This window comes from Melospiza melodia, chromosome 10 (genome assembly GCF_035770615.1).
Source record: "Melospiza melodia melodia isolate bMelMel2 chromosome 10, bMelMel2.pri, whole genome shotgun sequence".
Classification (NCBI taxonomy): Eukaryota; Metazoa; Chordata; class Aves; order Passeriformes; family Passerellidae; genus Melospiza; species Melospiza melodia.
Genome location: NC_086203.1, coordinates 13569640 through 13593161, shown reverse-complemented (window position 1 = coordinate 13593161; position 23522 = coordinate 13569640). Strand labels below are relative to the sequence as shown.

The 23522-nt window shown below is 40.9% G+C and overlaps 1 protein-coding gene across 9 annotated transcripts in view; it reads left to right on the top strand.

Moving 5' to 3' along the window:
- Positions 1 to 23522, top strand: part of ATP2B2 (ATPase plasma membrane Ca2+ transporting 2) — a 407966-nt gene that overhangs the window by 101819 nt on the left and 282625 nt on the right. The window lies entirely within an intron of this gene.

Below are 23522 nucleotides of genomic sequence, written 5' to 3'. Positions count from 1 at the left end.
ATAAACAGCTTTCCCTTGCTGATGGGATTGGGGATGGCAGAGGAGTGGCCAAGGCTTTAAGGGACACGGATTTTTAGGATTTTTAATCCTCTTCCCCAGTTCACCTCAGCTGAGTCCTCCACTGGGATCTGCCTCATGGAGATGTTGGGGTAATCAGTGGCCACGTTCAGCTGAGATTCCTGGTGTTTCTGGGAGCCATCATTGTGCTGTGGCATCCTGGGACATCCATTGGGGTGTCAGGAACCATCCTCAGCTCCCAGAGGAATCCTTTCCCCTGGTGAGGGGCTCTGGGCAGCTTTGGGGTCATGGCAGGGACAAGCCCTTGCTCTGTTGCACATCACTAATGTGGGAAATTTAGGTGTTTTGAATAGCTGGCTAATGTGATTAAGTAGAAGTTGTTTATTGTTTACATTATGCACATATTTATAGATACTAAGTACTAAGTACACACTTTCTGATTACTGCTTTTGTCTTTTTTACTCATTTTCTGCCTGTATTTCTCAGAGTAATGATTGGTTACAGTCCAGGTGTTTCACAGTCCTCTGTTATCTAGTTCTTGTGGTCTTGGCGTTCAGTTTCTCAGCCTCTTCTTCCTTAATTTAGTACAGAAATTTAGTACAATTTATGTTCTAATAGCCTTGATGAATTCTTGAGGCTTTGATAACAAACTTAGAGGCAGGCTGGCTGGTGCACACTGTGGCCTAACCCTTGCAAATACATTGCAACTCATCACATTTAATTACTCAGAGCTCTGCAAAGGGAGATGATGCAAGAACAAAAGCTTAACATCTGTCAGGGCTTTTAATGCCAACATTTTTTTTTTCTTTTTGGTGTAGTTTTCTACATTTTTCTGACATTCTAGCAGCTTTTCCATGTAATTCATGACTTTTCCCCCACATTGTGCTGTCCATGGTGATCTTTGGAGCAGTTCTGCAGGTGCTTGCTGGAGGTTTGGAAAGGCTCTGAGGATCCAGAACTGACTCTGAATTTAATTAATCTGGGTGCCCCAGAGAGACAGTTAATGGCTCCATCAATAACTTCCTCATACTCTCATGTTTAAAATATTGGACCAGTATTTTGAGGTAGGTTAGGAGTGTCCTTCATTTTGGGGTCCCCTGCAAGCCCTGCAGATGTTCTCTGAAGCACAATTTCCTCATTTTCCTTGCCACAGTTACTGCAGAAGGCCCCAAGTTTGGCATTGCTTGGCTAAAATATTTTTTACAACAAATACAATAAACCATTGGCATCTCAAGGGCTTACAGTTAAATTTTACTAATGCAAATTGCTTTTGAGTCAGGCAAGTCTAACAGTGTTATTATTTGTCTTTTAAAAATACATTTTATCAAGGCTAGCACAAACCCCCACATGAATTGAACTGTAACTTTTTCTGATTTTGATGAAAAAAAAAACATTTTATGATGTTCAATCTTTCTGTAATGATGTTGAGAGGGAGAAAATTATGATTAAAACAGAGTATTAAAAATTCTGCCCACAAAATAATTTGTGAAAAGGAATTGCAAATCCAGTGGCAAGAAATCTTTATAGCCAGATAAAACTGCTTGGGGCTTCCTTTTGTTTCTAATTTATATTCACAATAATGAATGAGGATAAAGTAGCAATCAGAGACATCAATTAAAACTATCAATACAATTGGTTTTAAATCAGTTACCAGTCCATGCTTTTGGAAATACTGCAGCCCAAGTTTTGTGATTGGATTCTATTGGCAGAGTTCTGTCCTGTGTGAAGAACTGGTGCAAATAGAAATGGCTTTTCAGGGAATCAAGGGAAAGCCACACATCTACACCATAAACACACAGTTAATCTTTTATTATCTGACTTGTATTCACTCTAGGTGATGCTGAATTTTTCAAAATAGTTTTATCAGCTCAAGTTGGCACTTTCCTTGTGCAGTCCCTGGTTTCTTTGGGGATCCCATGGCACCCTGAATTTGAGCTGGCATTGTCATTCCCCTCCTGGTGTGAGGCTGATCTGATCAATGTGGGCACTGTGATGACTTTGTCATCTTTTGTCTGCTGTAAATTGTTATCAGATTTTTCTTGTAAAATGCAGTTTATATTGCTGAATACAGAGGGAATAAAGCATTGCTGAGGCAGAGTGGTTCCTCTACTGCACATTCCCCTTGCTGTGCCCTTTCCTTGGCTTCTTGTGGCAGGATGGGGCTCAGAACTGACCTTTAGAGAAATACTGAGTATAAATAGGAGCTTTTGAACTTCTGCAGAGATGGGCTTTGGATTGCAGGTGTTCATAATTAGATTAATTTGCAGAGTAGATCAAGCCAATGAAGGAGGCATGGAAAACTGATGGAGGGCTTATCAAATTAGCTAAGTAGAGCAATTAATCAGACAGACCTTAACTGTTTGGTTTCTATTTTTTGGTTATCAGCTGGAGCACTTTGCTTTCAGCTTGCATTAAAGAAGACACTGAGCGCAAGGCTGTGCTTGGGGAGACCCTTCCCTCCTTGTGTCCCTGTCACCCCTGTGTGTAAGGTGGCACCATCAGGGATCCATTGGCATTCCCAAGGCACAGAGCAGCCTCCTGTCAACCAAATAATTTTTTTAAAAGTGTTCAACATTCTCTGTGAAAATACCAACAAAAAAGCACCAACAGTGGGCATGAGATTTTATCTAACCAGTAACTTGTCAGTGAAAGGGATCAATAGGCAGCTCCTCGGGAACTTCTGGCTCCAGTATGGTAACAATTATCTTAAAGGTATTTAAAAGCACCTTAGAATGATGATTCTAACAAGTCGTTTTTATTCTAATTGAGTTTACCCAGTTGGGGGAGCATTATGCATATTGACACTTTTTTTTTGTTCTTCTGACTCCATTTGTAAATTATTTGGTATTTTTAGATGGACTTTTCCTGCCTTTCACTGCAGGAATAAAAAGACGTTTCCATAAGATTATCCCAAGAGTACTTTTCCTCATTCATTTCATAATAAACCTCTCTGGTAGCTGTCAGATTTGGCCCTGAGAAATTTCCCTGAGGCCCCAGAGTGCTGATATGGAATAGGGGGCAGAGATCTCTCTCCAGACATGACCCTCCCACTTCCCTTTTCCTTCTATTCAAGAGGTCAAATAATTTCTTTTCCCACATCCACAATGAGTCCTAAAGCACGTCAGAAAATGGGGAAGAATGGAAATTAGCACTTCTTCTTCCAAAGCTGAAGAAAGATGATCTGATGAGAACAAGACCTTCCTTCAGATCTCCCTAAATGCTCAACTGCCTCTTGTGTAGAGGTTAAATATAAGTCTAAGATCATTCCTTGTGCCTTCATTTAAAAAATACCCAATGAACATTCTGGCACATCAGCTTTGGGCGTTTATATTTAGGAATCTTATCGCAACTTAAAATGCTGCTGTAAAACTGGTTTCTGCTCTCTGTAAGTCCTCAGCCATTTTATCTTAAATATCCAGAAATGAAAATCTTAACCAGGGTTATCAACTTGGGTCAAGCTTTGAAATCCCTTTTAAACATTTTGAGTGATATTTTTCATGCCCTTAACACTGAATACTTCAAACCCCAAAATGTCTTGTGCTTAAGAGTTCTTTTGAAAACTGCAGAATCCTTGAACAGCTGAAGATTAAGAGGAGTTTTTTTGGTGACTATTTCAGGATTTTTTTTATAGATTGATAATCATGTTTGCCTTAGGAAGATAAAGGATAGATCTAAAGGCTGATGCCTGAGATGTGTAAGCTGAATTTTCTTTTATATCTCTGGAAAAGTAGTCTCTGATTTTTCTGATGAATTTCTGTCTCTTGCCTTGATTTTTGAATCACTGAAAATAAGATACAGCTTCTGTTTTAACCAATATGGGAAACTGCTAAAAAGCCTGTAAATAGGAGTAATTAACACCCACCTCCAACGTTTCCTTTTCCTGCTAATTTAAATACAGGATTTCTAGGTCTAAAAGCATGTGAAGATAGTTCAGACAACATATATGTGGTTTCAACGTGCTTGAATCCAGTCAGTTCTTCCTTGGGAAGGCTGCAGGGCAGTGCTAAACGTGACCTAAATTACTCTGGTAGTGATATAAACCCAGGAACAATCTCATGTGTTTATTTGGAGCCTGTGAGCAGCACAGATACCTGGATGTGACTGATAAATGGATCAATAGAGAGGGAGGAAGGATGGATGGGCTGTAAAGCTGAGCATTGCTCCTCAAGAGCTTGTTCTTGTTCAAAACCCTGAAGTGCAAACTCGAGGAGGGTATTTTGCTTTGTGGAGGCTTGAATTAGTCGGTTCTTTTATCAGTCTGTCAAACATTATCTGACTGTTTCTCTCCTAAAATACAGTCTTTGTGGGAAAATGTTTCTTGTGGCGCTGGTATCAAGGTTTAAACCCACTAATAAGAGATGATCTTAGTTAATCAACCATAAAGGCTGGTGTGCTGTAAGCTCTGTTGGTGCATTCACAGTCTGGGGGGGCTCAGTTCACTGCCCCACTCTGAAAAAGCAGCAGCAGCAGCAGCATTTCCCACTGTGAGCGTGGAGCAGCTCCCACAGCCCTGGGGCTGCTCACATCAGCAGCCCTGACAGCACAGCCAAACACCTGGTGGGGAATGTCCCTGAGAAATGAAGACACGAGCTCAGAGATGTCTGTTACGTGTTTGTGATGGTTTCACTCCTGGTGGCATCAGCACTTGCAGCTCTGATCCACGGGAGCACCAAGCCCGGAGCTGCGCTGGGTGGGATCAGAGCAGGAGCAGCTCCCAGCAGGATTTTGGAGGGAGCAGAGCTCTCTGATGGAGCTGGGCTGTGCTGGTGCCTCTTGCATGTCAGAGGGGCTCTGTCCGCTCAGAAAGCTCCAATTATCTCCTCCTCAGAGTTCCTCCCTGTGGGGGAATCACAGGCGTCTCCTGCCTGTGATCCAGCACAAGGCTGCTTTGGACAACAGGCAGCTCTCAGCACGGCTGAGTGCTCTGGAACTATTGGATTTCTCCAGTTCTTCCCCCTGGACATGTGAGGCAGCTCCCTGACTGCTATTCCACAGGGTACTGTAGCTTTCTCTTTGATGCAGAAGGAGCCTGGTCATGAATTTGAAACTACTTTTGCCCTTTGATTTTTTTTTTTCCCAATAATGTAATAAAATGTTTAAAATATCAGCTTGAAGAAAAGACTTGAGAGCCATAGGAATAGGGAGAGAAATCATTTTATGCAATAATAATTACATTTATGGTGTTCTTTTCATTTCATTGACTCTCTGTCTATGTTCCACTGGTGGCAATGTTCTTCTACCACTCCAAGCAGTAAAGCTGGAATAGGGGTGGTACATTAATGGCATTCAGGAGTTATAATCCCTCTGTCTCATTTCCCACAGCACATAAGCCATTATTTGCAATTTTGTTTAATGCTTGTAATGTAAGTTTGGTGTAACTGTTTATTATCCCATGGTCTTGTACTTCTAGACTTGTTTTCACAATATTTGTGCATCAGACAAAGGATGTATTTTGCTCAGGATGCTTAATCAAGGTCATAGTTCTTTTTGGTTTGGTAGCTGGGTTTTTTTCTTCTCCATTGTTTTTCTTTGAGAACCTTGATGTGCTGTCATCAGTAAAAAGAAGTTGGAATAAAATCCCCTGTTTTAATGTTCTGAGTGAGGTTCATGGTATGAATATATCTATTATAAGTTTTTTTCAAACTTACTGTTTTCTATCAAGTAAGAATGGTTTTACATTTGCCTAAACACTGCATCAGTATTTCCAGCAAAATAATTCTTTTCGTCAAATTTCCTATTTAATAAAATACAGCCTCTTTGAACTCCACAGACCTCACCATCTGTTACTCAATTTTCACTCCATAAAATTTTGCTGACATCTGTTTAATCAAATATATTTTTATAGTAATGGAGAAATTTAGTTCAAACTTGGAATTATCCTGTTTCTATATGCCAAACAGAAAATATGAAAATAATGAACAGGAACTTATGGGAGAGGAGAGGGAAACATTAAAGTGGAGTCTGCAACTACTTAGGGCACCTTTCAGACCTGGAAGTGATGGTCCTGAGGGCCTCCTCAGGCTGTGGAGCTCGGTGTTCCCTTTCTCCAGGCTTCCCTCATCTCCTGCTTTCTCCAGCATTCCCTCATCTCCTGCTCTCTCCAGCATTCCCTCATCTCCTGCTCTCTCCAGCATTCCCTCAGCTCCTGCTCTCTCCAACATTCCCTCAGCTCCTGCTCTCTCCAGGGTTCCCTCAGCTCCTGCTCTCTCCAGCATTCCCTCAGCTCCTGCTCTCTCCAACATTCCCTCAGCTCCTGCTCTCTCCAACATTCCCTCAGCTCCTGCTTTCTCCAGCATTCCCTCAGCTCCTGCTCTCTCCAATGTTCCCTCAGCTCCTGCTTTCTTCAGGGTTCCCTCAGCTCCTGCTCTCTCCAGCATTCCCTCAGCTCCTGCTCTCTCCAAGACTCCCTCAGGTCCTGCTCTCTCCAGGGTTCCCTCAGCTCCTGCTCTCTCCAACATTCCCTCAGCTCCTGCTTTCTCCAGGGTTCCCTCAGCTCCTGCTCCCTCCAGGGTTCCCTCAGCTCCTGCTCTCTCCAGCTTGGCCAAACCTGCCTGTTCCCCATGGCGGAGTTTGAGAGCAGCTGCTGGGCTTGGGTTTGGAAAGCCAGGCCTAACCAGGCCAGGTTTTCTCAGCCTGCCTTCATTCCGTGCCCGTCCTTGTGCTCCTGTCCTTTTCCCTGCATGCCAGGGAGCTCCCTCACTCCTCCAGGAGCTGTGGGAGCTCCTCTCCTGGGCAGGAAGGGCACCCCTGTAGGGAATTGGGGCAGTCACATGGGGAGGGGAGGCAAAGCTCCTCTTGGATCCATCCCCCTGGGTTCTCCAGGGGTTGTGCTCTCTGGATAAATTGTTTTCCCATTAAATATTGTCATGCTGGGGTTTGTGGGCGCTGCCACCAGCTCTGGAAGGGATGTGGTGGTTGTTGTTAGTGAGCCCTTCCTTTCAGGTTGGGTTTCCAAAGCAAATGAGGCATCTGCAGTTCCTGGCTGTCGATCTGTTGGTTTGGTTTTCTGTCAGGTTTGATTAGGAGATTTCCATCAGGATTGTGCTTTGACAGATCCTTCCCATCTCCCATATGGCATTCAAAATGAACATCTGTTTAAAACAATAATTTGTAACGTTTGATAAGCAAATAGCAGTCTTTGTTCCTGTTGGTTATCACCACTTTTTGTCAATTCTCTTGGTTTGTTAAGGTACAATATGTTGTACCACGTATTCTGGATTTTGGAGAAGTTGCTGTTGTGGCTTTTCTCTTGTTTATTTTTTCTGTTGCTATTGGGGTTGGTGTTTAGACAACTTCCAGAATGATTGAGCTGTTTACTGCAGATTCATATTGTTTTGCTGGGAAACCAAATTGATATTTACAACTGAGTAATAAATTTAGAATATTGGTTTTTAATTGAATCTGCAGAAGAATATGCTGATTAACTTGAATTTAATGATGAAGAGCAATGCTCTTTGAATTTTTCATGGAAATCCCATTATCTGCACATGTAGTATTTATTAAATTGAAATTATCTCATATTTTAAAATAGTATTTTGTTCTCTTTCACAAAGAAGAAAGTCAAATTGTTGTTGTTGATTTTACTGATTAGGTGGACAAAATCAATTGAGATGAAACATGAGTATAATTTTGTAATACTTAGAGCCCTTCCTTAATTCATTATCCTCCAAGACACTATTTATCTACCTTGAAGTTTTCTTTATTCAGGGTCATTTATTAAGGTATGCTTGAAAGAAAAAACATCTGGAAGCATTCTTTGGTTTGTTTAAAATTTTCATTTTATTTGGAAGGAAAACTTCTCAGCTGGTCTTTCCAAAGCCTTGAGAGCAAAGTGAAAGCAAAGCTGAGATGCCAATGTTTATTTCTTTGTGGTTTTCTGACAGCAGATTACAAGGGGGGAGTTTGTTTTCTGGCCATTTTGCAGATTGTTTATGGTAATGAACATGCTGTATAAGTTTAAACTCAAATTATAAGCAGAAGAGGTTTTGGCTGGATGTTAAAATTTAAACACGCTCTTTGTTTTGTGGCCGATAAAATTAGATTGCCTTCGTATTTGCTTATAATGAGATCAGCAGGCTAAAGAAAAGCAGCCTCTCTCTCAGCATGATCTATGCATGCTGCTCCTTCAGAAAGTATCAGCAGAGGGAACTGGATTGTTTTGGGTGCTGGTGTTGCTGTGAGGGTTTGGGAGGAAATGCAGACCCTGCAGTGCTGCAGTGCTTTTCAGCCTCAGATGAGTGTCTGAGTGTGGGATCACCTGGCAGCCCCACCCAGGCTCTGCTGTACGTCAGGAACACATTTTTTAAAAATTCCTTTTCCTCGCAACTCCATCTTCTGCTGATATTTAGAACCAAACAAATTAAACTGAACCACAACAGGAATATCTGTTGGGCATCAGCTACAAACTCAGGCTTCCCACTGACAAAGAAGCAGAGGAATAGCATTTCCTGGGGTCTCACTCCTGTCCCCAGCACAGGCACTTGGGAGGGTCCTGAAATGTCTCCCCAGTGTCAGAATTAGTGGGTGCAGGAGTGATTCCTGAGGTGCAGCTGATCCCTCTCCCCTGAGCAGATTCCTGCTGCTGCTGGAGTCACCGAGGCAGAGCTGGGATGTGCTGCATTGCAGGTGCAGGAATTCGGGTCTGCTCTGCTCTAAGCTCACCCCAATTCTCCCCTTGTTCTGCTCCACTCCACTTGCTCTACCCTCATTCCAGTTCTTCTGTTTTGCTTAAGATCACAAAGATATTTTGGCGTTAGATGTAACATGCTGATAACCTTATACCTGGGGCAGGAGAAAATGGAGGAAGAGTCACAAGGAAAAGCAGTTGATTTGGGGATGGGTTTTTGGTGTGTGGGTTTTTTTTTTTTTTGTTTTTTTTTTTTTTTTTTTTCAGATTGACAATAAAAGAAGCTGTCCAGTAGAACATTTTAGATAGTCAAGAAGTGCAGCAATCCATAGGTAGGAGAAATCCAAGCAGGACGAGGAGCCCCTGGCACCATCCCTTGTCTGGGTGACATGCAGTGGGACCAGATGTTTAATCAGCGTTCCATGGTGAAGCTCTTCAAGGTTATTTTAAGACAAGGCTGCTGGTACAGAGGACTTTTTGATGTGGTTTGAGGTGGTGATACATGGAATGTCACCAATTCTTGCATTTCCAAAATGCCAGCTGAGCAGCATAAGCAGATAAGGGAAAGCAGGATATTTCAATAATAAACAGTTAGATTTATTTTAGGATAGTTTGAGGGAGATGGCAAACAAGCAGAAGGAACACCATGATCCAGCAATCCTGAGTGTAAAAACTTTTAGCTCAGAAAGATAAATTCCCATTTCCTTAGGAATACAGGCTATCACAATGAGAGGATAAGATATATGATGAATTAAAGCCTAATTAGAAATTAGAAATAAAGTGGGGGAATTAAATGGCCTATTACTAATGCTGCAAAAGTGCTTTTAGGATGCCCTGGGGATCAAGGCTTTAATGATGATTTGTTAGTGAATTGCTGAATTTAAGAAAAAACTTCAAGTTGCACTGGGAATCTCTTCCTGCCACTGCAGAATTTTCCCTAGAATAGTGCATTTTCAAGGTTTTATTTTTTTTTAGATATTCAAAACAGACATTTTAATAACTGCTTTTGTAATTTAACTCATTGTTCCTGCTTTTGGTCTTTGCCTATTTTTAAACATGCCCTCTGCATTTTGTATTCATGTAACCCATTTGTTTATTAAAGACTATTTTCCCTGATTTTTCCTTAATTAAGAGTCTGTTATTAGACTTGGGGAGCTTGGGGTTAAAAATGTGTTACCATCTGCTTCCCATGGCATCCATGCAGTGAGGGGAATGTAGTCAGTGCCACAGAGTGATGTGAGAAGTAAATTGCTGAGAGGAATTGTTTCCTGGGTGCTGCTGCCACTACAATTTCATTTTATTTTGCTTGTTGCTTTGCCATGACATCAACAATCTCATTCTGGGCCTTGGTGGTGATTTGGCTTGAACTTCATTAGGCAGAGGGAAATGCACTGATGGAGACATTCCACCTTGCTGAAGTGGTGAAATGCTGACCCTGCACTGCACAGATGTTTCTGCGACACAGCTGGGCCCAAAGGTGGCAGCCTGTGACTTCCTTAGGAGGCTCTTGGAATTGGTTTTTTTTTTTTTTTGGAGGAAAGCAATGGTAATACAGTGCCAAAATTGTTGGCTGAGAGAAATCTGTTTTCTTCTCCACCCCCCAAGTTTAAAAACAAAGCCAGGGTCTGGATTTCCACACTCCATGTTTTGCCAGGTTCTGGAAGTGTCTTCAGATGGTGCCTCCAACATAAAAACTGTTGGAGAGAGTCCAGGGTGTTGATAAGGGTGTGGAGGCACCTCCCCTAAGGAGGCAGGCTGGGAGAGCTGGGGCTGCTCACCCCGGAGAGGAGAAGCTCGTGCGGACACCGCCCGGCACTTTCTGAAGGAGCTACAGGGAACCGGAGAGGGGCTCTTTGTCAGGAACTGGAGTGACAGCACAGGGAGGAATGGGTACAGACTGAAAGAGGGGAGATTTAGGTTGGATATCAGGATGAAACTCTTCCCTGTGAGGCCCTGGCACAGGAGCCCAGAGCAGCTGTGGCTGCCCCTGGATCCCTGGCAGTGCCCAAGGCCAGGCTGGATGAGGCTTGGAGCAACCTGGGACAGTGGAAATGTCCCTGCCATGGCAGGGGTGGCACTGGATGGCTTTAAGATCCCTTCCAACCCATGATTCCTACAGCAAGAGGAGCTCTGAGTGTGGTTGTTTCCTCCTGATTCTCTGTTTGCTGTCAGAGGTCCATGCTCAGGTGCTGGTGGGGTGAGCTCCATCCGGTGGTAATGCAATCTCCCCATGGAATAAATCAGGCACGGCTCTCTTGTGATGCACTGACTTTGGAGTATTGAAGAATTTGGAGAAGAAAATTGCTTATCTGTAGGAGGAAAATAGCATTTAGTACTGGTTTTACTCACGTTAGCAAATTTCACCTCAAAATGGCGCATTTGTCCTGGTGCATTGGCTTTGTTGGGCTGTTTGAAGAACCGAATTAAAATCTAGGCAGCAAAAACGTGGAGAGAGAATAAGGAAGATAAAAGAAGATAAAAACATTTTAAAAATACTGTATTTGGATCTAATTTGTTCTATTTCTAAAATATGAAAGTTTGCAACATGATCTCACATATTTTTTTGTTTAATTTTCCACCCCAACTTTGGCCGCAACTTTTTGTCAGATTGACACAAATCACAGGATAGTTTAAAATACAATAATTATTTTCAGATGAGTTAAATTTCTTGGAAAGATATTGCCAATTTTTATGTTTCATGGCTGATTTCAAAACTTTGTGTTAAAAGTGAAGTTTAAAATACATGCAAAAAATATTGTGTCCTTTTTCTTTCTAAAGTTAATCCAAGGTAAAATTAATGGAAGGTATTCACTTTACACTTAGGTGTGGAAGAGAATGGGAACAGTTTTATTTTTTTCTATAAGTAGTAACTTCATGGGATTATAATGTCATATTTCTTGATAATACATAAGTGCTTTTACTCCTACATGTACTTTCACACAATGTAAATTTAGTGAGTCACAGTCAAAGTACAAAGGCACTGGGAGTTTGAAAGATTATTTTGCTTTATGCAGCAGAAACCATTATTTGGTATCAAGCCTCCAAACTTTTAAATCATCAAAGTTACAAAAGTCTTGCAGTAATTATAGTAAATACTGTGAATAAGCTACTCAGTTGATACCTAAATTTAGTTTATGCAGAGAATTAATAGACATTTTTGTTTTACATTTGTAGAATAATTTTAATTAGAAGCAATTAAGTAAAATTACATCACTCCAAAGCAAATTGCTGCTTTCCAAATTTCTTTAAATCTCCTTATATTCCATTAGTATGTGAAAGCTTACAGTAATTAAAGTTTGACTTGTTTATATTCTATAAGAAGAGCTAGAGAGGAGTTCAGGGAACCTTTCCATGCAGAAGGGTTTTACCAGATTGCAGAGTGCTCTGATTCCTCTTTTTTGGAGCGTTTTTGCTCCAAAGCATTTGGTATATCTCCACTCTTGGAGCTAGGAGAGAGAATTAAATGGACAACTGATGAAGCTCTTCCTCCAAATCTCTAATTATGCTTCTGGTGGTGGCATTGTCTCCATGTTTTATGTGCCTGATATTTCAGCTGGAGCAAATATGTGAACCCAAAAAAGGCTCCTCGAAATGTCTGCACAGGAAAGGTTCCTGCTGAAATTTTTACGGCGTGGTTATAGCACTGCCTAGGTTATGTCCCACGTTAAATTCCTCCCTTTTCCATTACCATTTTAGCAGCTTGCTTTTGCCATAAATACTTGTAGGAAGAGCCCAGGGATGAAGCAGTCCCTCTAAAGCCTCTTCCTGTGCCTTGTGACTCAGATCCTTAACGGGATGTCAGGATTTTGTCCGCGCACACGGACAGTGAACATAAAACAGGAGGTGGGATACTTGGAATTCACTTTTATGGCCTGAACCAGGGGAAAGAAATGAACTGGTTCTCCAAAAGCTGTGGAGAGGAGCAGGCAGCTCCTGCTGCCAGCAGTAATTACAGCTCAGCCAGGCCCTTGCCAGTCACCCGGGGAAGGGAGCTGGCCCAAATGCGTTGGCCACCACTCTGAGGAGTGCAAGAAAATGCTGTTTTGGCACCTCCTAAACTGCATTTCCCTCTCCCTGAGGGGGGACTGGCAAACCAGCTTGTACATAGCAGGCCTTGAGATGAGCAACAGCATTTAATGCATGCTTCAACTCCTTTTTTAGATAAGATTTCAAGATTTTAGAGACAAAAATTAGGTTTTCACATGAGGAAGTACAGTAAATATTTTTGCCCCTGATGAGGGGAGAGAATGATGCATCTGACTCCATCGTATCAGAAGGCTAATTGATTACTTTATTATACTATATTATTCTATAATATATTACATTGTATTACATTACATCTAAACCGAATCTCAACTGCGCAGAATCTCGTGGCTGTCACCCAACAGTCCCAACACACACACCTGGCCCTGATGGACCAAAGAAACAAAACCCCATCCCTTAGGGTAAACAATCTCCACATTGCATTCTACTTTGGCACAAACACAGGCACAGCAAATGAGATAAGAATTGTTTTTCCTTTCTCTGAGGTTCAGAGAATGTAAAACCCAGAAATATATGCTTGGGAAGAATTGTGCCTTGCTTTTCTCTGTGAAGAGAAATGTGGCGACAAGGAAGTTTGGTGTTTCTAATGGAATTATTACTGCCTTCCTGTCTTCTCCATCCTGAGGCAGCAGACAGAATCAAATATATGTTCTTTTCAAAATACTCTCTGCAGATGTCTGCATGGACCAGTAATGGTGTTAAGATCCAAGTGCTTGGAGATCCAGCATGGAAAATGAATATTGCAAGTGTGATTGTAAATATCCTTAAGTTGCCTTTAAAATTATATTTTCAAAATCATTATTATGGTTTTTAAATTAAATTTTTATATGTGGCTTAATATTTTTTTTTCTTCTTTGCGATTCTTGAATCACATTTGATTCTTGAATATCCAAAGGCAAGAAGAAAAAGGAGAAACAAAAGTAAGAAGAAAAAAAATTAAGAAGGAACAAGTTGGCAGCTTTTTTATTGTACAGAATAAGGAACTTTGAGATATATTTTGAGAGAATTTAGATTTTTTTTTTCATGCCTCCTTTTGCATTCCTATAGTGGGTCATGGTACTCTTCTTGGAGCTGATCTATGTGATATTTTTAAAATTAGTGGCAGTAAATTGTCAGCTGTCAAGTTATCTTTAGTCTGTGACAGCTTTGGAAATGTGGTCCTGAGACCACCTTAGTTTTCAGACAGGATGACCTGGGAGGAGAATGTGTAAAATAATAGTAAATTAACTTAAAAGGGCTTCCTTTAACTTCTATGTCTTCCTGAATTTTCCTTGGCTACCCCATTCCAGACCTAACTCATATATATATATTCTTATATACATATTTTTTTATATTTATCCCCCTTGTTTTGCCATGTAATATGCTGCAACCAACACAAAGGAATTTTGAATTATGAAAGCTGATGATGTCTTCTGGTATGATCATCATCTCTCTATTTAAAGAGAATTTTCTGACTAGCTGAAAACATGGCATTTAGTTCTTGCTATGTTCAGGCTGTGACAGGTCCAACAGCTATTTTATTATAGTTTGGTTTTGAGGCTGGAAATTAAAATAAGTTAAATCCAGGTATGATAGCTGCTAGTAAATCTATTAAAATATCTTTAAGGCAGGAGGCAGACATATGTTAAAGTGCTATGGACAATGCAGGTATTTCTCCAGAGTAGAAATGGGGAAAAAAATGACTGTTTATGCATCATGTCCTAAAGAAAATCCATTTTCCATTACAAGCTTTGACTTTAGAAGAGCCAAGTGGGGATGATGTTGCTACAGGGATTCCAGTGTGGAAGTTTGCTGTGGTTCCTCTTGAGTCTGTCCTGAAATGGGTGAAATGGGCACCCACCATCCTGACAGAACAGCAAATTTCCCAGTCCAGGAGCAGCAGCCAAACCTGTTGGATATTTTTATGGTTTGTCCCCCAATCCCCATAACTGGGCATACAAGTTCAGTAGTGGAAAAAGCCTTTTTATTGTATAGCCATATTGAATATTCTCATTTATTTAAGGGAACGGAGGTGTTAGGAATTTGCATGTGCCTCTGGTGATGCAAGGTCACTACATTACAGACAAAAATGCTTCTCACCAGAACTCCAAACAGCACTTCCCAATATCCTGGTGTTTCTCCCTCTTGGGAATGGCTTGTGCCATGCTGCAGAGGAGCAGCAGTTCCATATATCTGCCCTCTCTATCAAGCACATGAAAAAGGAGGTTTATTATTGGGACTGTAAATTTAAAAATCTTTCTAATGTGGTTGTGGATGTCCTTTGTGTCATGTATTTCATGTACCTGAGTGCACGTTGATATTGTAGTGAAATCTGTTATATTTCAGACTGTTAGAGAATTGAATGCTTATTTTAGTCACTTGACAGCAGTATTTTTTCACCTACTAGCAGCCAAAAAGTCTATTGCTCAGGATTTATTATCTGAATATTATTTGTCTGTTTTTTAGTAATAGAATGTTTTCCATGGAAACTTAGACTTTCTTTCATAGCTTAAGGATTAGAACCAAAAAATACTATTTCAAATTGATGACTTTTATTCTTATTACCTTTCTTCTTGTCAGGTTAAATGTGTTATGTATGAAATACAAGTAAAATTGAAAATGCCCAGATATGTTTTATTCCATATTGCTTTCTGTTGCATTTGGTGCATGTTACATAAGAGGACATTAGGCAGACTGTCTATATTCACTTTCAAAGTGTGAAGAAAATGATGGTTAAACATCTCTGCAAATGAAAATTTCAGCAGCTTTTATGTACTGGAATTTAATGCCAACCTAATTACCTCTGTTTTGCTAACATATAAACTAAGCACTGGAACATAAGGTATGGCAGACTAGCTAACAAGAGTTTTTTTTTTTTTTTTTTTGTTTTCAATATTTAAATCGTCTTTTCATAGTTTTGATAAAATTTCCTCAAGATTTATGTGAAATTATCTTGGGTTGGTGGTGTTGGTAACTCAGGTTAGTTTTATCTTCCAACTCCCACCTGAACAGAGTTCAATTTTCACTTAATCAGAAATGAAATAACATCTGCATATCAAGCATCCTTCTTTGGCCAAATGAAACCACTTCAGGCTTTTCTCACTTAATTTTTTTTCTCACAAGGATCCTCTGGACTAAAGGCTCCCTAACTTATTTCATAGCCAAGGTTACCCTTGAAAGTTCTCCCTGTATTACTTTGTCTTAGAAAATTTCAGCCAGGAAATGAACGTTCAAGGAAAATTCATTTCAGAACGATGGAGGGCAAATCTGTAAATAACCATAGACTTTATAAATCAAGGCATGTATCAGGCTGGTCAGAAAGATTTAGGGAAATGACAGAAACTGGTTTAAATTTTCTTTATGATGACACTACAGAACAGTCTATAAGAATGGTACAAAATTGAACTCCAACAAAATAGAAGCTCACAAAACCACATTGTAGACTAGTCTGCATTATTTTATATCTGTAATTATTGGTAGCCTAATCTGTTAGACTGCTTGTAGATAAATAGCTCTCTCTGATTTGTTCAGTCAGTGCTTGTCTCAATTGATGGTCTAATGGCATTCCAAGGTAAAATGGTGCTTGCTGCCCATGGCAGGGAACTTGCTGTGCTGCAGTTTCTTCTATGGTCACAGCCAAAAAAACCCCAAAGAAATACCCTCCTATAATCACTCAGCATTTAGAGAGGCTGCTCTGCTTCCATTTTCCATATTTATCCAAATCCATGTAGATTTTTCAAGTCTACAGAGGCTACAGTTATCTTCCCAAAAGGGAGAAGATGCACTTAATTAGTTGATGATATTTTGATGTCTCTCATAAACCATTCTGGTTCACTTCTGGTTTTGTGTGTAACTGGGTGTGTGTGGCTCTACATTCGTATTCTGTTTTTCTGTTAAACACCTGGGATCTGCTCAGAAATAACAGAGGGATTGATACTTTTACCAAACCTTTATCTTTCATTATTTTAGGGTTTATACGTGTGTATAGATTTCCTGGGAATTTCAGCCTTCTTAGAGCTTGATTATAATCTTCACACTCCTGTGTAAGAATCACTCATGCAATTCCATGCCTGCCCTGTCAAAGGCAAACCTTGGAAACATTCTCACCCTGATTCTGGTGACCTCTTTTCTCTTAGGGAAGACAGAAATGGAAGCTTTTCCCTTGAAGAGCTATACACACAATAATTTTTTTAAATCCCTGCATTCTCTCAGCTAGCTTTGGAAATTGGAACTAAAGAGAAATCACAGAATGGTTTGGGTTGGAAGGACCTTACAGATCATCTCATTCTACATGCTACCATGGGCAGGGACACCTTCCACTGTCCCAGGCTGCTCCAAGTTCCAATGTCCAACCTGGCCTTGGGCACTGCCAGGATCCAGGGGCAGCCACAGCTGCTCTGGCACCCATGCCAGGGCCTGCCCATCCTTACAGGGGAGAAATCTAAAAAAAATCTAAAATCAGTATTGTGCAAATGCTGTTCCTTCTGCCCCAACCTGCTGAGGGTTTGGGCAAGATTCACGTTCCTCTGTGAATGTTAGCACTGGAGCAAACCAGCCCTTTCCCTACTCAACTTAATTGATAAATCACTGGCAGGAAAATGAAATAACGACTCCCAAATTCCTTGCTTTAGGTTCCAATCTGAATTTAAAGTTGTGTGTAGATAATGTGGTGTTAATGCTTCTGGTGCCGTGGTCTCCAAAAAGTGTATGCATTTTTATGTATTTCCCTCTCCCACAAACATGCATGTGTTTGTGCATGCATGTTTGCCACACAAAAGGCAAACATGCACACACAAACACATGCAAATGTAAGTGGAATGTGTGCTGGCATCTAGAAAATGATGACAAATGATGCTAAGAATTGTTAGCACTTTGTCCTTTCCAGCACTAGGTAAGCTTGCTGAATTAGTAGAAGATCTTTCTCCCCTTGAGTATTAAGGTATCACAATCTAAAGGGGCTTAGTTCAGCTTAATTTGTTGTAGGGATGGTGTTTGAGCTTTTTTTCCTTTTTAATACCACTACTGATGAATGTTCTCACAATTCCATAGTGGTGGAGAGGAAGAAAACGTTAAGTGATTTAAGACCAGTGACATTTTTACTGTATCATCACAATTTCAGGAAATCTGTAGGTCTCAATGGCAAATTATAAACTCCCATCTGCCTCGGAGAGTTATTTTAGTGTACATCCCAGCATTTCACTGCACAATATTTCAATGTGAATCCAGGATTTGCCCTGCTGCTGGATCATTGCAGAGGGTTTTGCCATCTCTGAGTTAGGGAAATCCTGACTGCTTGGTGAAGAAATTAATCCAGATAGGAATTCAGGATTAAGGATGAGCTGAAAAGTTCTAAGTCTTACAGAAAAAATGAATTTCCAATTTATAGAGTATGAGGAAGCTTTTTGATCATATAACTCCTTATGTTAGACTTCTGAAGGAGCTTTTTTTCTCCTACTGCTCTCATGTGAGCACTGATGGGTGATTTAGGAAAAGGAGCAAGGATATCAGAAGAGGCTGGAGGAGCTGGGCTGGGCATTCAGAACATGGGCAGCACCAGGCAAAGTCTGTGATCCTTTGTCTTCAACACTTCCCCCTTCTCTGGTTTCTGAAGAGAAGGACAGTTGCTGATTTTTTAAATTTTTTTTTTAAAGAATCTCCTGCTGAGATAATTTTTTCCCTCCCCTTGGTGCTAGGCATAAACTATGCCTCTTTCTATCTTCAGCTTCCCATCTGTTAGCAGAAAGTGATGAGTCTGAGGAAAACTGCTCAGGAAAGTAGGGTAGCTTCCCCCACGAGGAGGTGCTGGGAAGGCTTGACAGGTTCATTGTGGCCATTTGCCTTCTTTGTCCTCATTGCTAATAAACCAGCAAACGGCTCAGTTTTAACTCCTGCAAAGTGTTTGTCTTTTAATTCCCTTTTCCTGGGCTTAAAATAAATCGACTTTGTTGGGTTTTCTGTTGCATATGTATGATTTCTTGCTGAGTTTCCAAAGAGGAAAGAGTCTCATGAAGAGAAGTGTTGAGAAGGTGATTCATCCCCAAAACCCAGATTCCTTCTCCTGACTTGGAGTGGGGGTAGGAGAGGGGAAAATGCAAACCTGAGGAGCTGAAGTGACCGAGGAGGGGCTGCCAAGATTTGGCAGCAGCTCCCCTCGGAAATATTCAGACCAAATCTCTTGGTGCGTCTCTGCATTCATCCCTTTTTTTCTCCCCCCACAGTTCAATATTTCCTGAGTCCTTGGGCCAGGGTCAGTGTTTGGCAGGTAGGGACAGAGAACAGGGAGCTCCTGCCAGCAGGGAGAGCGGATGACCAGGCTGAGGGGAAAGCAAGCCCTAAGAAAAAAGGCTGATGATCCCTGCTGAATACCAAGGAGCTGCTGGGGAATGAGATCTCCTGGGATGTCACTAACTGGGGAAGGAAGCTCCATTTTCATCTTGCATACAGTCAGACGGCAGAGAAGCCAGCGAGGCTTCATTAGCTCAGCCACTCACAAAGGGGGTTCCTTGATTTCTGCCCCTCTCTGTTGTGCAACCATTCTCCATCCGTGGTCCCTTCTCAGTGCCTTCTCATCACTGGCGCTCCTGAATGCCTGAACTTTTAACTTAGCTTGCTTTAATTTCTTTGGCCTCTTGCTGCTGTGGCAGCAGAGTGCAGAGCTGTGTGTCCTCAGCAGCAAGAGCCACGCAAGGTCTGGAGCTTCCCTAATAATCAGGAAATCTTGACAATATTGGAAATCAGAATTTTACTTCTTTTTTGCATTGAAAGCTTGGACTTTGTCTTGTGTTCTCCTATATTTTTTCTTATTCCAGATCTGTTATCTTATCCATGGGTTCTGGAGTACACGTTGGCCTTTAATTGCAAAAGCTTGTTCTTTGTACAAATTTGGATTCCTTTAATAATCCTAATAATTCTTTTGTCTATCAGGAAACAACTTTTCTTCTTCTGTAGTTTCCCCTTCATGTTTTCTGTTAATAATGAGAAAAGGAAGCCTTGTTATTTTTAATTTTTTAACACAAACATCTTATAATTCTTTTGACAAACCTGATTTGATTTTGTTTTGTATTTAAAATTGTTTAACCCCAAGACATGGCTTAATAAAAAAAAAAAACCAACCAAAAAAGCCCTCAGGCTTTTGTTTATGGATTAATTATTTTTAATTAATTAAAGAAACAGAAAGTCATGTTTTTATACTCACGTTTCTGACACACTGGCAGCAGCAGCCATGAATTATCCATGTTTGGTATGTTCTTTCCTTGTTCTTGTACATAGACCATTATTTTCCCAGTGATGGGATGACATCGCCTGAATTTCTCTCATATCCATTAAACAAACACCCAGTTTCCTACTTATTGGTATCTTTTGGCATCCAAAATATTTTTCCAAATTGCATCACATCATGGAGTTTGGAGGTTTGCTCATGTGGGGGAGATATCTGTTGCTTGACAAGTTGTTTGTCTTCATGTTCCATCCCCAATTTTCTAAACTGTCCTGATGTTTTGCTTTCCATATTCTGGTTTATTGTTTTGTCATGGTGCTTTGAACATGGAAACAGTTGCCTGAAATATTTCAGAGTTTTCTGTTCGACCCTTTTAGGGCATATAATCCTTCCTGGTATCTGATCTTGCTTGAATTTTAATTCTGTTCAGCAGTTCACTCACAACTGTTCAGACATTGCAAGGATTTTAAAGAAGCTTTAGACATTTTGTAAAGACCTCTCTCTTGATTAACTTTCATGTACATTTAGCACTTGTAAAATACATCAAGTTTAGGGGGGTTTTGCAGTAGGGACCCCACACTGTGACAAGTAATGGAATTCAGCTACATCAGATGCTGATACCTGGTGTTCAGAATAAGAAATACAGGGATTTTTTGAAGTGGTAATCAGTGCTTATTTGGACCTAAATACCCCCAGTTTCCAGTATTGGGTTCCTAAGGACTCCTGAAGGCCACGAGTGCTTGAATTCCTAAATGAAAACGTGATTGAGCTTCTCCTGGCTGCATTTACAGGAATATCCTCCAGCTCAGTTTCGCCTCTGCACTAATCCTCTGGTCCTTGTTATCTGCTTTGATAATTTAAAACTCTGATGTGCTGGGTTTTTCAGCTCTGTAAATGCTGTTCCTGCTCACCAGGACACCTCTTAGCAGGACATCAGCTGCTCTGGCAGGAGCTACCCAAGGCTTTACCCTTTTTTAATGCCAGGCTGTGTCTGGGCTCCAGCAGGTTTGTGAGAACCCTGGCACCATTTCCACTCTCCAGCAGGTTTGTGAGAAGAACCCTGGCACCATTTCCACTCAGGGCCCTGAATACAGCCCTGGGGAAAGGCTTGGGTTGGGTTGGGTGCTCTGGAGACAAATCCCTGGCTCTGCCCTGGGCTCCACCTGCACTGGCACACAGCTCACACCTTGCTGTCAGCCGCAAACCTGCTTCACACCACTTCTGCACTTGCTTCACTTGTTTTTTTCTTTGTGGTTTATTTCTCATCTTATGCCCAGTGCTGGAGAGTACAAAAGATTTGGTTTTATCAGGCATCAGGACTTAAGACTTAATCCAGTTTCAGGTCTTTAAATATATTTCAATGTTTTGTTTAAAACAGTCTTCTGGAAATGGAATATCCACCTACCATACAGGCTTGGGGTCATGTAAGGTTCCTACTGGGTTTTGTTGTGTTTTTCATAATTTTGCTGCAACTTTGTCACCTATGTCCCAAAGCCAACTCACAGCAACCCTGCATTCCACTTACATAAACATCATTTTTATATTTAATGAAACTTGACTTCCTGCCCAGAAATAAATCTTTGATGCACTCTGACCTGCCTGCATTTCTATTACCTGTGTCTGTAAAATCATTGTTTAATAGTAGGAAATAAAAAAGAAAATCCTTGTTGAGAATTTTTGCTCAGTGAGCAGGGAAATCACTTTTGACAGCTAGAATATGCATTGGACCTTGAGGCAAGCAAACGAACAAACAAAAAAAAAAAGATGAATCTATACAGAAGAGCTTTTCCTTTTTTCCCAGTTCTCTAAGGGAGGTTGATGGGGGAAAGTGCAGATGAAAAATACAATTAGATGGCAAGATGCTTTATGTGGCCTAAAGCACATGTAAGATTTACTCATAAGAAATAGTCAATTTAATTATGTTTATGGAAAGCCAGGCATGGGAGAGATAATGAATCCATACAGTGGCCAAAAGAAATTTCTGTCTAATCCCGAGTGGTAATTGGTTTCCTTTTCCTAAATGGTTACTATTTTATTTTGTAACTTTCTCTTCTTCACAAGCTCCAGAATTAGGCGGCCTGCGGGCTCCAAATCCCATTTTCAGTGCTTGTTTTTGTCCCTTTGTTCCTTCCCTTCCTCCTGTCCCCTTGTGCTCAGCTCAGTCCTGGCCAGGTAGTCTGGCCAAAATAGCTGCAGCCATCTGGAGCAGCCACTGGGAACCTCTCTGTGACTTCCTCTCCTTGCAAATGTCAGCTTCAATCTCCTCTCCTTTGCTCGCTGCTCCTTAATTTTCTTTTCATTTTGCCATTCATTATTCAGCAAGGTGACTGTGCTGTTTGATTGTGGGCATGTAGAGTGTGCATGAAAAATGCTGTGCAGGAGAGAGCTCTGCTTGCCCCCTTATCCTGATCCACATCAGGCTCTGCTTGCCACTGATATGTCATCTCTGCTGTGAGAACCATCATGATCCACTGCAATTATATTCAGATTCAGTGTGAGAGCAGAGCTGTCTGAATTTTCTTTTGAAAGATGCAAAGAAAATAAAATTCAGACAAGCCATTATTTTTCAATTAAGATAATTTTTTCGTAGCATTCGCAATGCATTTTTTGTGTTTTCGGATGTTTGGTAAGTTGCTTTATTTACTGATAAACAAACCAAGCTTTGCTTTCTTTCCATGATGGTTATTCCTGCCACTCTCAATTAGATGGGAATGTTTTGTCAATTTTGTTCTGGTTTTAAATAAGCTATTCTTCTATTTGTACAATTGTTTTAAATCATTCTCTAGAACCTTGATAAGGGAAAATTAGGAGCTCAAAAAAAATAAAAAAAACCTTGCATTAAGTGAGTTTAACAGTGATTTTAAGACAATCTTGTGAATAAAATGGTGAATGTCTCAGGTTGTTCTCCAGGTCAGTGTTGGGGTTAGGACAGAGCATGAGGACTCCAGTGTTTGGTTACTTTAATGCTCTAAAGAGCAAAGTGATTTTTATTACTAGACCTGTTTTCCTGAGTATTTGCATGGTCTTTAAGTTGAAAATTATTAATGCATCCTATGTACTTTAAAAATTCCCGTTTTGTTGAAAATTGAGGAGGAATGTGATTGCCTCCTCGTCTTCCTTCTAGGTCTTTGTCCTGACCTTTTGAGTTCTCTGCATTTCGCAACACTCACACAATCCATCCAATGCCTCAGACTGTAGCTGGAGCTGTCATTTTCCAAGAGGAATTTTCAAGGTGTAATGCACATCCATCATTTACAAAGGGTTATTTCCATTACAGCTTTCACTCTTATTTGAAATCTGTCTTCTCTGGGTCCAAGCTTTGAGAGCAGACTGGAGTTAGGGACAATAAATGGTGATGAGAGAGGGTTTCTCCTGAACAGAATTTTCCTTCTTAGGGCAAATCTTGGCATTGAGATGTTCCTGCTCAGGAGGGGAGTTTATAGAATCAATACATAGAATATATAGAATGCTAGAATGGGGCAGGGACACCTTCCACTGTCCCAGGGTGCTCCCAGCCCTGTCCAACCTGGCCTTGGACTTTTCAGGGATCCAGGGGCAGCCACAGCCCTCTGGGCACCCTGAGCCAGGGCCTGCCCACCCTCACAGGGACAAAATTCCATTTAATTTCAGTTTTTCCTT